The 15,444-nt window shown below is 40.7% G+C and overlaps 1 protein-coding gene across 10 annotated transcripts in view; it reads right to left on the bottom strand.

Annotated features, from left to right (window-relative positions):
* The window catches only part of ZMIZ1 (zinc finger MIZ-type containing 1), a 491,983-nt gene that overhangs the window by 422,360 nt on the left and 54,179 nt on the right, over positions 1-15,444 (bottom strand). The gene's annotated exons all lie outside the window — the stretch shown is intronic.

Raw genomic sequence — 15,444 nt, 5'->3', positions numbered from 1 at the left:
ACTCCTTAGTCCCACCCCATTTCTCCAGCCCCAAAATAGCCATCTATGGCTGTACTGATTTGCTGATCATGTCAAGGTCCAGAATGTGTTGGCCAAATCAACTGCTAATAAAAAAAAAAAAAAGTATGGATTGATCTGAACTGTCAGATATCTTACTCAAACCAAATGTTTTCCAGGGGTGGGGGTGGGAAGACTCTAAAGAGCAAGATACTGATCCTAAAATAGCCTACAACAGGATAATTGCAAGGGAGATGCTAAAATATACCCAAGTATTCATTCAAATGAATTTGCCTCAGTCACGATCAGGCCCATTTCTGTAAAACATTCACATTAGCTGCTTTTACTGGCAAAACAACAGTGGAGGATTTTAAAGTCACATGCCCAAGTATGCGTACACATGCATGCGTGCGCACACACAGACATTTAAAAATCACACATACAAATGCTTGTGTGCTCATCCTATCAAAGAACATTAATACCAACACATGACGTATCTGAATAACCACTACCCCAAATTTAAATATTTTTATTTTTTATTTTCATTCCAGTGTACACAAACACCAGGGAACTCCTAACCCAGGTTACGTTCTTTAACAAATACTTTAAAATACAATCCAAAAAGATGAGGCACAAACCAACAACCCTTCTCCAGACTGAAGAAGCCAATTCACAAAACAGAAACTTTCCCAACTCAGCTCCCACAATAGCTTAATCCCTCCCCTCAGAGGGATCTCTGGCCCCATATGCCACAACTGGATGTCCAAGGAAGAAACACACCCCTGACTGACACAAGTTTCCCCAAGAAAGGCGCTGGTGTGGACAGTGCTATGTGGGCAGGAGAGGCTCTCCTGCCAACACAGCTACCACTGCTCATTGTGAGTGGTTTAATTATGCTGGCGGGAGAGCTCTCTCCCGCTGGCATAGAGCAGCTACACAGGAGACCTTACAGCGGCTATCCGTAGTGCAGACATAGCCGTAGGCAGGCTTAGCATAACCCTTAGCCGAAAGAACAAGGAACCCAATGCTCAGCCTCAACTACCTAATAAGCTTCTCACAGAGTTTCACTCATTTCTGTTATCCCAGTCAGGACTAACTTGCCCTCCCCCTCCACATACCACTGTCAGAAAAAGAGATGTTTACAGCCTGTTCCATTCCTTCCCCCACGGCTACCACCAATGTTAGGGAGTACTCAAAGGTGTCTCATATTTCATGGTCCTCTTCTTCTCACTGGTGGCTAGCCCCTAAATGAAAGGCAAACAAGTTGGGGGTGGGGGTATCAAAGAGATACATAGGAAATAAATTTGCCTGATTAATATATTTGAGGAAATGGCAAACTGCTTTCTGCCCTTCTCTGACTGAGGGTTTATTTAAAGAATTGTCCCTGAAAAATCTGAGTATGAATTGTCTGAACACAGAAGAAACTAAGATTATCCTTCTCCCCAAAAAGAAAAAACAAATGCATCTAATACCAAAAAGTGACTAATTGTGCCACCTGATCTCGCTAAAGAGGTGATTTTTATCTGATGCTGGGAAAGCTAACAGGGAGAAAAGGGAAGGTAACCCCATCATAAGGAAATCTGTTCTTAAAACCATTCAATGCACAGTACAGTTTCTCCAATTCCAAAAGGCCACCGCTTCTGCATCTGCCAGGGGGACTAAACCTCTACTCTTCACCCTTTTCTACCTGATAGGCAGACTTAAAGCTGCAAAGATAATTCTGACCAGCTTCCCCTCTAGATATGTGATGGCCTAAAAAAGAATTCACAAAGTAACAACAATAGTGTAAATAAACAATGAAAACCTCAACAAGATCCTGGAGGAAAAGACACAGAGACTGCACGTAACAGGAGTGAGAGAGATAAAGAACAAAAAAGATCAGTGGCACAAAATGTCTCCTGTTCAGCTCTGCTACATCTGCCCATTGAAGTACCCAGACAAAATAAACCAGTGATCCAGAATGATAGATCCTAAGATACAAAAGAATCATCTATCTTAAAAAAAAAAACCCTAACGGCAGACTCTCCCACATAGTAGAAAAGCACAATTATATACAGTTTCCCTATTTGCATCTCCTCTACACATCAGGTACCACGGCTGTTTGCACTAAATTGCCTTTAACCAATTTCAGATCATAAGTAGAGTACTCAAAATGTGACACTTTTTCATGCAAAGGGGAGTAGGCTTAGAGCCCTGATTGTGGAGAACTGAAAAGAAATGACCCTCAATGAACTGGTTGTGACATATGTACTTCCTGAGGCAATGCACTAATCAATATTTACTGACAGACTCACCACAGACCATGTCGGGAAAGACAGCAAAAGAAATACACACACTTATTTTGCATTCATCAGTGATACAAATCAAATACATCCGTCTTTCCTTTTTAATTATTAAATCAAAGACACGCTTTAGGCAGCATTATGATGAAAAGTCTGTACGGATGATTATAAAAACCACAGACACCAGTCAGGTGGAGCCAGTTAGGAGTCGCTATACTAGTTAAATGTCATATGTTTTAAATACATATTATATATAAAAATCATACACATAGTTTCACTCTCCTAAAACAGAACAGGGACTTGAACCTGGGTCTTTCACATCCCCGGTAAGTATCCTAACCACTCAGCTATTAGCTATTCTAGATTAAGGGGTGCAGGCATCTCTTGCTTTCACAATTCCATCCTGGTCCCGCGAAACCTTTCCTGATGAATGTTTCCCCTAAACTCACCCTTTTGCAGGAAAAGCTTTGGGTTGGCATTTTCAACAAAAAACAGTTTTCTCAAACATTTCCTGACCAGTTCTAGTCACAAGCCTCACTGAGGGCCAGAGCCAGGACTCAACAATCACTGCTCTTATAGAGATAGTTGTAGTCCTCTTCCCACCATGAACAAAAAGAGAATTGGGACCTACGGAAAAGCAAAACATCTGCAAAGCTCTCTCATTATCCTCCTTTGCCATAATGCTTACAAAAGAAAGGGAGTTCTGTGTAGTACTTGTTTTTATAAAGATCATATTCCGCTCAGGTTATCTGTGGTATTAACTTGCCTAAATGCCAGGAGCCCAGACACTGGAAAGTGAGGCACAGCCAAACCAAGAATTCCCAAAAGCCATAAAATACATTTTGCATATTCTTTTTTATTTCATTGATAAATATATACAGATTTAAGGACAAATTGTCACTAGGCTTAAATGTCATAACTCACTCTTTCCAGTGGTGAAACACAATGCCAGAAACTTTGAAGAACATAGTGCCACGTGAGACTCAAATCTTGGCATACCTAATAGTGCCTCAAGAAGTTGCCTTGTTACCATGGCAATTTAACAACGCCCAGGAGTCACTTTATAATGGCGTTGCTGTGGTAACCACTGCTTGGTGAGGCCATGGCAGGTTTGTAGCAGCCCAGGATGCAGGAGAGTTGTGGGCATGAGGCCTACACCCTGCGCCTTTCTGGCCCCATGTGTGCGCGTGAGGAGCTGCCATTAAGCCCTGTGCCTGCCTTATGTTCTTCCTCCCACCCTCCCACGCTGGGCTGGGTAGCGGCTCCAGCTCCTGGGTTCACCTGCTGCTTCTTCACTGTAAATAAGGACAGCTTTTAGTAGCTATTCAATTAAACACTGGGTAGCCTATTTTGTGATTTATGCCTCGCCAGTCAAAAACTTCATGAGCAACCAGTGGCCAGGAGTTAAATCAAAAGGAGGCTGTAAAGAGAAATGAAACAATGGCAAAGACAAGGGTCCTTGAGGGAAACAATTTGGACAATACCCCGTCTGGCTCCATGCAGCCCAGAATGGATGACTCTTCCCAAGGGTGAGCCTAAGTAGTCTGCTGTACTCAGAGAAGTTGCTTCTCCCTGCCAGTTAGATGGAGTTAGATAAGATGAGAGGAACTTACACCTTAAACTTTCTTTGCCAGCTGTTGTAAATATGACCCAAGAGGCCTTTTATTGTTTTTATCCTTTGCTCTACATGCTTTGTACCTTAGAGGAATGAATAAATGATGCTTTGTTTTGATGATGCTGTTTGTGTCACAGCATACTTAAGATATGCCTGCACTACAACAGCCACACTAGTACAGCTATGGTCATAGTGCCATAGCTGTACCACCATAGTATAGACCACTTTCAGAAGTGGTGTGCAGAGTCTCCATTTATTCACTCTAATTTAAGGTTTTGCGTGCCAGTAATACATTTTAACGCTTTTAGAAGGTCTCTTTCTATAAGTCTATAATATATAACTAAACTATTGTTGTATATAAAGTAAATAAGGTTTTTAAAATGTTTAAGAAGCTTCGTTTAAAATTAAATTAAAATGCAGAGCCCCCGGACCAGTGGCCAGGACCTGGACAGTGTGAGTGCCACTGAAAATCAGCTTGGGTGCCACCTTTGGCACGCGTGCCATAGGTTGCCTACCCCTGGTATAGACACTTTCTCTGTTGACAGAAGGGGTTTTCCTGACGCAGTAGTTAACCCATTTCATGAAAGGTGATGCTTAGGTTGAAAGAAGAATTTTTCCATCAACCTAGCTAGGTCTACAGTGTGGGTTAGGTTGAACTAACTAGGCTGCACATGACGTGACATTTTTCACAGCCCTGAGCGATGTAAATCTAGACATTAGACTAGGCCTTATTACTGTCACAGGCTCCTGAAGGTAAACTATTACAGGTGGCAAAACCAAGTTGGGCCTGTGTTATTAACTCGGTTGGAAACTGGGTGGCTGCAGCCCAGATATCCAGTCAGAGTGGCTGGACCAGAGTGGTTCCATCCAGTGAGGTGCAGGAAGCCAGGCTAGTCACATAAGAGCTGCATTCCAGAGGGACTAAAGCGATCTAAGTCACAGTTCATCCTGTAACCATGAAACATGACTCCCCCATGTCTGTCTGCAACTGTTAACACTAGTCTTCTACTTCCAGCGTGAACTCTGGGGGGCAGAAACCATCTTCTTGTTCTGTGTTTGTACAGCGCCTACCACAATGGAGTGTTGGTATATACACACAAACTACAACATAGTCTGAGAATACAGAAATGGAGAACAGAGGACATTCAGTACTGACACAGAAACTTCAATATTCATTGTAATCAACAGTAACTGATCCTAATTGAAGGGAAGATCCACATATTCACAACACAAGCTTTCTCACAAGATCTGTTGATAAACATCAAGGATTTATTCCAATAATTTTGCCATATCTAACTTTTAATAAATATAAGCATACAGCCACATTCAGCGTGAGGTGAGGTTTCATTAGATCTCAGCCTAAGCAAGATAATTGTAGGTAAACACCAAGGCCATGGGAGCACTGTTCTACTGCAGGTGCCATACATATCCCACCCATTTCTTATCATTCAAAAATCCCACCATGCTTGCAAGAGTAGGAGTATTAACCCTGGTAGTTCTGCCAATATCCATTCCAGACAGCTATAGCATTCTGCCTACCTAAGCCGTCCAAATCACAGTTCAGGGGGAAAAACAACACGGAGTCCTTGTGGCACCTTAGAGACTAATACATTTATTTGGGCGTATCTCTAAGGTGCCACAAGAACTCCTCGTTGTTTTTGCTGACACAGACTAACACGGCTACCACTCTGAAACAATTCAGGGGGAAGTTATTCCTCATCATTTCCTGACCAAGACTGATCACCTATCCCCCATCCCCCTTTCTCTCTCTCTCTCTCTGACTGACACACACACACCACACACTCAGTGCCAGGGCTTTGGGAGGAGAAGAGATGATTTGGGTAACTGCTCCGTTAAAAGTGATTTGGTTTATAATCTGGTTTTGTTTCTTGATTATTTAAGACCATGCCCAAAAGTTTATTATTTGTGTTACAGTAATACCTAGAGAAATCAACTAAAATCAGAGCCCCATTGTATTAATGCTGAACATATACATAGTAAGAGAAAGTCCCTGATCCAAAGAGTTTACAAGGTAAGTAGGCAAGACAAAGAAAGTATTATCACCATTTTACTGATGGGAAAGTGAGGGAGAGAGAGATTAAGGCTATGTCTTCAATAGCACTTTTGTCAGTCAGGGGAGTGAAAAAGTGTTTTCCTATCCCAGGAACAAATGTTCAAGATGACAAAGTTTTTTTCCCATCCTGAATGGGGATGAAAAGTCAAATCAACAACTCAACAACTTCCACAAACCAAAAATTCAAACAAAAATTTGGTTTACATGTCTCAACTGTTCTTTATATTTTAATAATTAAAAGTTGTTTCAAACCTAAAACAGAACTTTTCATTTTGAAAGAATCAAAACAACATCGCCATTTCAACTTTTTTCAAAACTGGAAATTTGTTAACACTGCAGAAAGTTTCAATTTTGTTCAACCAGCATTTTTTGACAGAAAAACATTTCATTAAAAGATTCCCAACCAGCTCTATTGCTTACATCGTTAAAGGTTTATTTTGGTCATTTTCATGTTATACCTATATATACTTCCCCAAATACACCCTAAGAACTATTTTTAAATGTATTCTAACCTGGAAAAAGACAAGAAAACCATTTGTCAATGTGAAACAAAGTTTAATATTTATATTCATATTCATACACACACATTTAAATTTACCATCCCAGGCACTAAGTTTACTCACACAGCCTTTAACCACAATGACCAACAAGAAGAAAGCAAATTACATTGGACTATTTCATCAATGTAATTTATACATCCAGGGCAAGTAGAATTTTGCAGTGTGTGTTTATTTTATACACAAGGCCTGAGGACCAAATCTAGCAAGATTCCTTCCACTCCAAAAGATGACTATGGATGAAGACACTCAGCACTTCATAGGACTGGTGCCTTCCAGAGAAGCAGAGACCCAGTTATATCAGTCCAAATATCTATTTTCCCCTCTCTTTAATTCAGGGTTGCCACCTTTTTAAGGGCTGGTAACCTAGAGGCCCCGCCCCCTTCTCTGCCTCTTGCCCCAAGATCCCGCCCCCATCACTCCCCCACCCCCCACCCCGCCCCCAGGTCAGTAGCTTGCTGGATTGTCTCAAGGAGCCTGTCTGCAGGTAGGAGAGGGCGGGTGCAGGTTAATGACCTGGTGCCTCCCCCTACCCCGCGGTAACCAGACTTTTGGTTTAGGTGCCATTTAGGGTTGTCAGGTCTGCTTTTCAACTGGACTTTCCAGTCAAAAACTGGGCACCTGGCAACCCTAAATGGCACCCGAACACAGAAGCCAAAACCTGGACTGTCCGGGTAAAAACTGGACAGGTGGCAACCCTACTTTAATTCCTGATTTGCAGTTTTCGGTACCAGGCTAAGGCAAATGATCCCAAGAGTTACATCTAGAAGTAATCCCCTCTCTTTGTTTTTTGTTTTTATAAATGAATTTGATTATTGGATGCAGATAAATCAAGTCAAATAACATTTCTGTGTGACTTGAGCCCTGGGTTAGAATAGAAAAGGCAGGAATGTCAGGCACATGGATACACTCTCTAGAGTGGCGTTCTCTTGGGGATCCCTGTTAGTTACACCATGTCAGGCTTCTATGCTTTCCATTATCGATGGGCAGCATGCTAACATGACAGCAGACACAGGTTCTTATTTAGCTTTGAAACGGCTTTCAGCGATTCAGAAAACCAGCTATCTTGCTACAACAGAACTAAAGGATACTGAAAAACCAGAACCATTTGTTTCAAGAGAAATGCCTCTACCTCATGTCCCCATATTTTTTTTTTTTATTAAAAAGGGAAAACCTCTAGCTCCTCAAAACAACATTTGTGAAGCTTGAATCATTTAACCTGCGAAACCCAAGCCTGTAAAATGGGTGCTATTTCTTAAAAACATACAGTAAGTGCATTAAATTATTGATAGCCATTGAACAGGAAAAAAATTAAACAGCTCTCAGCTTTTATCAATCATTAATGCAGTTTCCAGAGCATCTCACTGGGTAGCTATCACATAGCACAGTGCAAAGACTACAAATCCTGAAGGCATGAATTTGTTCACCATGAATGGAGAAGAAAAAAGAGTTCTGTTGGGAGGGGCTGAAGCAGATGGGGAAAAGGGAGATTTTTGTTGTTAGCAATACAGGGAACTGGATGATTTCATAGAGTGGTGACAGGCTATCCACCTCCCCTCATTTAAGGTCCAATGTGTAAGGTGGCAGGCACCCTCCACTCTTATTAGCCTCAGTGGGTGCTGAAGGCACTTGGTACCATCCAGGAAGCATTCAGTAACTTAGAGGATCAGGCCCTTTGCTCTCTAGTTCAAATCTAATCTATCTCAGTAGCAACCAGGGGTGAAATCCTGAGCCCACTGACTTCAGTGAGGCCAAGATTTCACCACACACTGATAACTAGCTGGCAGCTAATGTAAAATGGGTTGTTCACAAAGCCAAGCCACCCCCACCAATAACAACTGGTAGTCTCAGCACAAAAGCCAAGGGCTGATCTGCATACAGACGGATCTCTTTCCCATATATGAACCCTCCGTGGTCAAGGCTGCACCCTACATCTGAACAGAAAAAACTTCAAGGGATCCACCATCCATCAGAGAATACAGGTGGGTCTAAGCTGAAATACTACGCAAAACTGTGTCACTTTCACTAACATTTTGTTTGAGGGGAAAACCAACATTTTTGGAACAAAAGGTTTTGATTTTTGTTTGGAAATTACTATTAATAAAAACCACATTTTGATCCACCCAAAATCAACTTTTTTCTCTGAATTTTCTTCTGGATAATTTTTCAGGTTTCATTTCTAATCAGAACAAAGACAAAGACAAATTTCTAAATCTTTCATGAAATGCAATTTCCATCATCTGCACAGCTCTAGTTGTGATATACGGGCCAGGCAGTGATGTTTTAAGCCTGCAATGCCCTGGCCCACGTTGTGACTAAAAAGGAAGACTTCAATATTCCACTGTCAGCCTCCCATCTTTCAACCAGCACTAAATCCACTGAAATTCTTCCTTTTAAAAATTCAGTAAATTAAAGCAATTAAGAACTACATACAGGCTAGATCCACTAATGCGCATTATTGTTTGTGAGCCTCTGTTCCCATTATCCAGAACCCAAGTAGAAATTACTGCCAGGAAAGATTCCTGATGATCAGAATGCTGCATTGTACATATCAGCGTAAAAACTGAAGTAGAACATTTCTCTCCATGTAAAAAAGATAATTTAGATGTTACAATAGAACTATGCTTAAACACACAAGATTTAAGTCTCTATTTGCTCCCAAACCTAAATCCTAAGGAGTTTTTTGTTGAAAGCAATTAAAGAAAGCAGAGTCAAGCAATGAAATGGTGCCAAATGTTGATATCCAACTAGCCAGGAAAAGCTGCTGTCATAACAAAACATTTTGTACAATGTTTGTTTACAATCAAAAGCTGTCATCAAAAAAACCCCCACCAAACATGTTTTTTTCAAATTGGTGCAGGAATGCATCAAACTTCTTTAAAATTTCTCTTTCCAAACCAGCTTATGACTCGTATGATAACGAGTCTCATGGAATGTAATACAATAATATTGGTAAAATGAAAAGATATGACAATGTTGAATTATTGATTTTATGCTGCATCACAAGCACTCATTTGCAATCAATTTCAGTACAATATTTCATCCTCATTTCTATACTTAACTACAAGAGTAATAACTCAGATTATTAACATAACAGGCAACAACCGCAAGCTTTCACACTGAGACAGGCACCAGTGTCAACCTCAGAGTAATGCGCTAGCCTATCCTCAGGCCATAAGCAGTCTACCACAATGCTAGCTAACTGCAAAGATAAGGAGGATAAAAATCAGGGTGGGTCCAGCAATTCATTGTGCTTGTAACAGCTCCATGGCATGCATGCCAACAACACTGCAGTTAAATCACACACAAGCTGAGCAATCAAGCTGAACAAGGGACATTATGGGTGGCTATATTCCTGCCATCCCAGGCCTTGCCTCCTAGACCTATGTGATGAAATCAACAGCGCTTGCCTGTCTAGAAAGGTATCTTTTTGTCCTGTGCCACCTTTGCAGCTCATGAAGTCATTTGTTTAAAATGGACAGCCCCTGAAACTGTGGCACTATTTACACCTTCATGTCTATGTACTTCAGATATGTGAATTTAGACATTTTGCATTACTCTTCTTTGGATACAAATACATTTAATTTACTGGAAGCAGAGGAGCGAATTATTAAACAAGTCCTGGGGTCTTCAGAGGGACGGGGGACACCTCATGTTCCTACCATGAGCCAATACAATAGACAGCACAGTATTCCATGTACCTTCTCATACATTACCCATTACTTTGATCCATAACAAGAGAGGGCTTTCTGGTCCCATTAATTTGTAGCATTCTACATGTAACCCATCATAGCTCATCTGTATTTAAGTTTCACTGAGAATGCATGGTTCATCGTTATTTGAATACATCTGACTCATTAGGATAAGCTTCTTGCACCTATTTTTTTCTCAATGTCATGTGCTTAGGTTTATCAGATTTGTTATATTAGATCTTTAAAGTTACGACAAGAAGTAACATAATTGATCACCATCTCCTCTGTTTGCTCTTATGCTTTTGTCTTGTATATGGTCTGTTTAAATGCTGTTATCTATCGCTAGCATTTAATTGCCTTAAAAACTGCTTTAATATTCCAACATGACCCCAAATAAGTGATACTGATCTGCACAGGTATGCCATGGGGAAGCCTACCAACCTCTACTAGTTCATCTACAGGAGATGGTACATTTAGTATATGGCGAGTTTTCCATCATAATGTTTTCTGAATGGAAATTGCAATTTCTGGAAAATTTAGGTTTTCCCCACAGAAAAATTTTCCATTTGGAAAATCAAAACATTTTCGTTTTGGGTTAGCGCAACGATGAACTGTAGCTGCTTGAGCTGCTGTATAATGCCTCATGGAAGCTGTAGTACCTCATGCCTCCATTTTTCTCTATAGGCTGAGTTCCTCTAGATTAGAATAGGGGCATGAGGCATCCAAACTACAACTCACATCAGGCACTGAGGCAGTTCAGTGGATGGAGAACAGATGACTGTCGAACCAAAGTAAAATAAAATTTCTTGATCTGAGAACGTTAACACAATCTGTTTCAATGGGCAATGTCTACATGAAATGTTTAGACATTTCCAAATACATATTTTTCAGAACTTTCCATTCCACAAAAGAAATGGATACTTCGCATTTTCACCCCAATTCATGTCAAAAACAACATTTTGAAATATCGGTTTCCTGTAGTACAGAAATTCCAATTTTCAACCAGCTATAGTGCTAAGGTTAAATATATTATCACTGGAGCTCACGCCCACTCTCCCTCTTTCACAGAATACACATTCACAAAGAGACCACAGCTCCTCTCCATTCTACGCTATATTTGAGATTTCCCCTAGTATTCCTCCTTCATATCTTAAAGCAGCTCTGGTGGAGAGGAGACATAGCCAATGGCCACAAAAAGTTCAATTCTCCAAGAAAAAACATAATATGAAAATGATCTACAGCATCTACAGTTACCTTTGCTAGGATAAATGGGAAGGGTGCTCTGTGAACCAATAAATAAAGGCAATGAAGTCCTCATGCTTTAGGGTATAAGCAGATCAGAAAAAATTCATACCCTGTTCCATTATGACGTTGCACAGTTAGCTGCACTATCGTGGGTCCACATCTGGCATTGGCCTCTTTCAGAGAGAGTGTACCCATCTACCTTTGGACTTCTCTCATATGGCTGTACCAAAAAAGTGTTGGTTTTCCAGAAACTGATCCCTTGACAAGAAAGTCTTAGAATAATGAGGCCACTCATTTGAGCAAACAATTACCAACCCATTGCTAATCTGAAACTTAGAGTAAGGTGTCCTTTTCATAAGTCATTTGCTGATAAATAAAACTGGTCTGAACACCTGGGGGAAGTTACAAGCATAAGAGACAAAATTTCATTATCTGTAAACAAAGATCATTTGGCAAGAGCATCCCCACTATCAAGGACTTGTAATGGTATTCTGATACTTGTAATGGTATTGTCATTTCAAACCATTTCATGTGCAACGGCGGGGAGAGCTGTTTAAAATCTATGGGTCAGTTCTAGTTTTGCAAAATCATAATCAGGGCAATTCTGCTCCGGATCCTATTTTACCTGAGGACATGGCTACACTCGAAACTCCAAAGCGCTGCCGCGGGAGCGCTCCCACAGCAGTGCTTTGAAGTGCAAGTGTGGTCGCGGCGCCAGCACTGGGAGAGAGCTCTCCCAGAGCTGCAGGTACTCCACCTCCCCGAGGGGATTAGTTTACAGCGCTGGGAGCCACACTCCCAGCGCTGGGGAACTGTTTACAGTGGTGCTTTACAGCGCTGTAACTTGCTGCGCTCAGGGGGGTGTTTTTTCACACCCCTGAGCGAAAAGGTTGCAGCACTGTAAAGTCCAGTGTAGCCATAGCCTGAGACTTTCTTAAAAGTCACAGGGTGGTGCTGGCAAAGAGAGAAGAGAATCCTGCCAATGGGTCCAGTTGCATTTCTTTGCGATATATAGGGAAATTAACTTCGACCAGCTCTCTCAATTTTCTAATCATTTCAAGAGTCTGGAGATGTTAAAAATGTGGTGACCTTGAAAGCTAAGGGGAGACACACTAGCCTACTCATTATTAAAACAAATTACCACCCTCAAAGAAAGTACTATGACTAACAATGCTTCACTTATATAACTTCCCCCTCATCCTTTCTACATTACACAGGTATTTTGAAGAGCTCGGTGTGTTAAAATACTTGGTTATATTCTGTAACGAAGACCTGCACATTTAAATAAAAATAGTCATGTGTTCCTTGCAGTCTCAATATTTCTATAAAATACTATTGGCCCTTTTTCTAATAGTAGAATCCCTTTCTGACACCAGCATCATGTCCTGCCAAACAGCAGCAGATGGTCAGGGCCTTGCTGGCTGACTTCCCAATGGAGGAGAAATTATCAATTCATAGTCTGAGTATATTCTTAATGTAACTTATTTTATTATTACATATGCACCAGTTCCGGAACAGCAGCAATCACTACAGCACACAAGTAATCCCTTCTCTCAGGGTTCTCACCCAAACACCAATGTCTGGTTCCTAAAGTGTAAATAAATAAATAAATACATTAATTAATGGAGATATCCTATCTCCTAGAACTGGAAGGTCATTGAGTCCAGCTCCCTGCCTTCACTAGCAGGACCACGTACTGATTTTGCCCCAGATCCCTAAAGTGGCCCCCTCAAGGACTGAACTCACAACCCTGGGTTTAGCAGGCCAATGCTCAAACCACTGAGCTATCCCTCCCCCCTCAAGAACAGACTCTAATTAGAGACCAGGCAGAGAGCAAACTCTCCTGCTCCCACTGCTCTTCCTTCCAGTAACTACAGCCTCTACACAGAAATTTGCATTACCCAAATCACCACCACTCTGGCTTGTCTTCCCGGTGCATGCGCAAAAAACAGTGCCACCTGGCGATGCCAACCATAACTCACTTTTATGAATTAAGTTGTTTTCAATTTTTCTAAAATGGAAATATTTTCACATTATCCTATTTAACTTTGTTCTGCGATCACTGATTTTAAAATGAGGAAATAATTGGAGCAGGGATAAATTTAAAGTAAGGAATATTCAGATGGAATTTGGCAATTTTGGATTTGGATATATATTTGTAAATGTGTGGGGGGAAATCACTTGGCAAGCTGTATTACTTACGGTATATTAGCATGTCCCTTAGAGATTGATGATAACCGAAATTTGCATTAGAGATAAAACAGGTACATGGTTTCCATTTTGTGAAATTGTATCCAAAAGAATAATTCTGACCTCCGTGTTCACTTATAATATTTATATTGGGATTTTATGTCTTTCCAAAAGCTTCATATGGAGGAATAAGAAATATTTCTAGAACCTGAAATATAGAACTATTCCTAGAAATGTAATATTTTTAAAAGATTACTAACATTATTATTTGATAAATAATTTAACACACATTAAATTTGTAATCAACTGAAAGCAACAGAACTGGTGTTTCAAGGAGATTAGTCCTGCTGGGGTTTCTCAAAAATACTATCGGGAAAGGCTGCGGTGAGGAGAGGAAGTTAAGGACCCAAAGAGAAATAGCCGGCTCCCAGTAGATTAATAAAATCCAGAGGTAGGCTACATGCAAAAAACATTACAAAGCAAGGCCCTGATGCTGTAAATAAAATCATGCAGCTGGATCCTGACTTCAGTAGGGCTTTGTGTGGTTTGATTTGTAGGACTGGGGCCGAAGGCCTGCTCTTACCCATAAGTTAGTCCTTTCTTTTTTGCATCAATGGGAATACTCATGCAAATATAAGCTGCAGGATTGTGCCCTTGGAGTCTGAGCAAATCCAAAAACAAACCCATTGAGTTTCTCTGAAACACACATGTTTTTTTTTTCCAACCAGCCACCACAGCTCTTCTGCACTAGCCTTTCCCCTATGTACCTTATCATTCCACTCTCCTTGTAGTAGCAACAATTGAGTGCTATAGGGTAGACAGCGCTCTGGGATTTTACTAGTGTCAATTAGGCCTGCTCTGAGCAGTGTTAGATAACATGGGTGTTAAAAGGGCTTCCCCACTGGTCACAGGAGCCCCTCTACTCTAGCACTCTGATAGTGGCAGTAACAATAGGGACATTTTGTAGGGTGGGGGAAAGACTAGTGTAGATACAGAGTAAGATGTTCAAAAGCACTTGAGATTTGAAAACCTAAATTCCAAGTCATTTAGGCATTTTTGAAAGTTTCACCAGTAGCCCATATTTCTTGTCTGCCTTCCTCCCACCCTCCACCCCTTACTCTTTTAAAACCTGCCAGGATAAGGTATTAGGACAAACTCTACCCTTCATTTAATCAACAGTCATTGCTTGCTAAAACTACTCTTTTTTTTTTTTTTTAAAGGTGAATTATAACAGCCACTCTGAGGGAGAATTTCCCATCATGGTGTGGTGTGTATGTAAAGCTTCAGAGCAGATTGTTCCATGACAATGGATTTGCGAAGCAAGAATGGAGGGATTATTTGATTCGGCTCCTAGTCAAGTGGCCAATTCCTTCAGCAATCAATACTAATCAACCGGCTGGCACCTTGCAAGAGAAATCAGACAGTATTTGAATCCTTCCTGTGGCAGGGAGCAGCTCTCTCAGTAAACCTTAACCTTCTATACAGATACTTCACTGCAATTAAAGAAAAGTGATTTTACTTAGGACTGTTTAAAAAAAAAATGAATCCAAGCAGAACTCTATATTATGCCTATGGAAGGTATTTCTTGCTCAGCACCTCCAATCTATATTTTTATGTTAAAACATATAGCCAACTAATGGCATCTATTTCTAACTGGCAATTTGGTTTCACAAATGAAACCTTGAGGTGACTGCAGAGGGAAAAATTCTGGAAATGTACTGTTTAAAAAATATGTATCTTACATTAGAAATACTAGGGATTTTAATCTCTTCTATGGTTTTCCTGGGGAGTC

This window comes from Trachemys scripta, chromosome 7 (assembly GCF_013100865.1).
Source record: "Trachemys scripta elegans isolate TJP31775 chromosome 7, CAS_Tse_1.0, whole genome shotgun sequence".
Taxonomy (NCBI): Eukaryota; Metazoa; Chordata; order Testudines; family Emydidae; genus Trachemys; species Trachemys scripta.
Note: the sequence above shows the minus strand (reverse complement) of the source record. Positions and strands in the feature narration are given on the sequence as shown.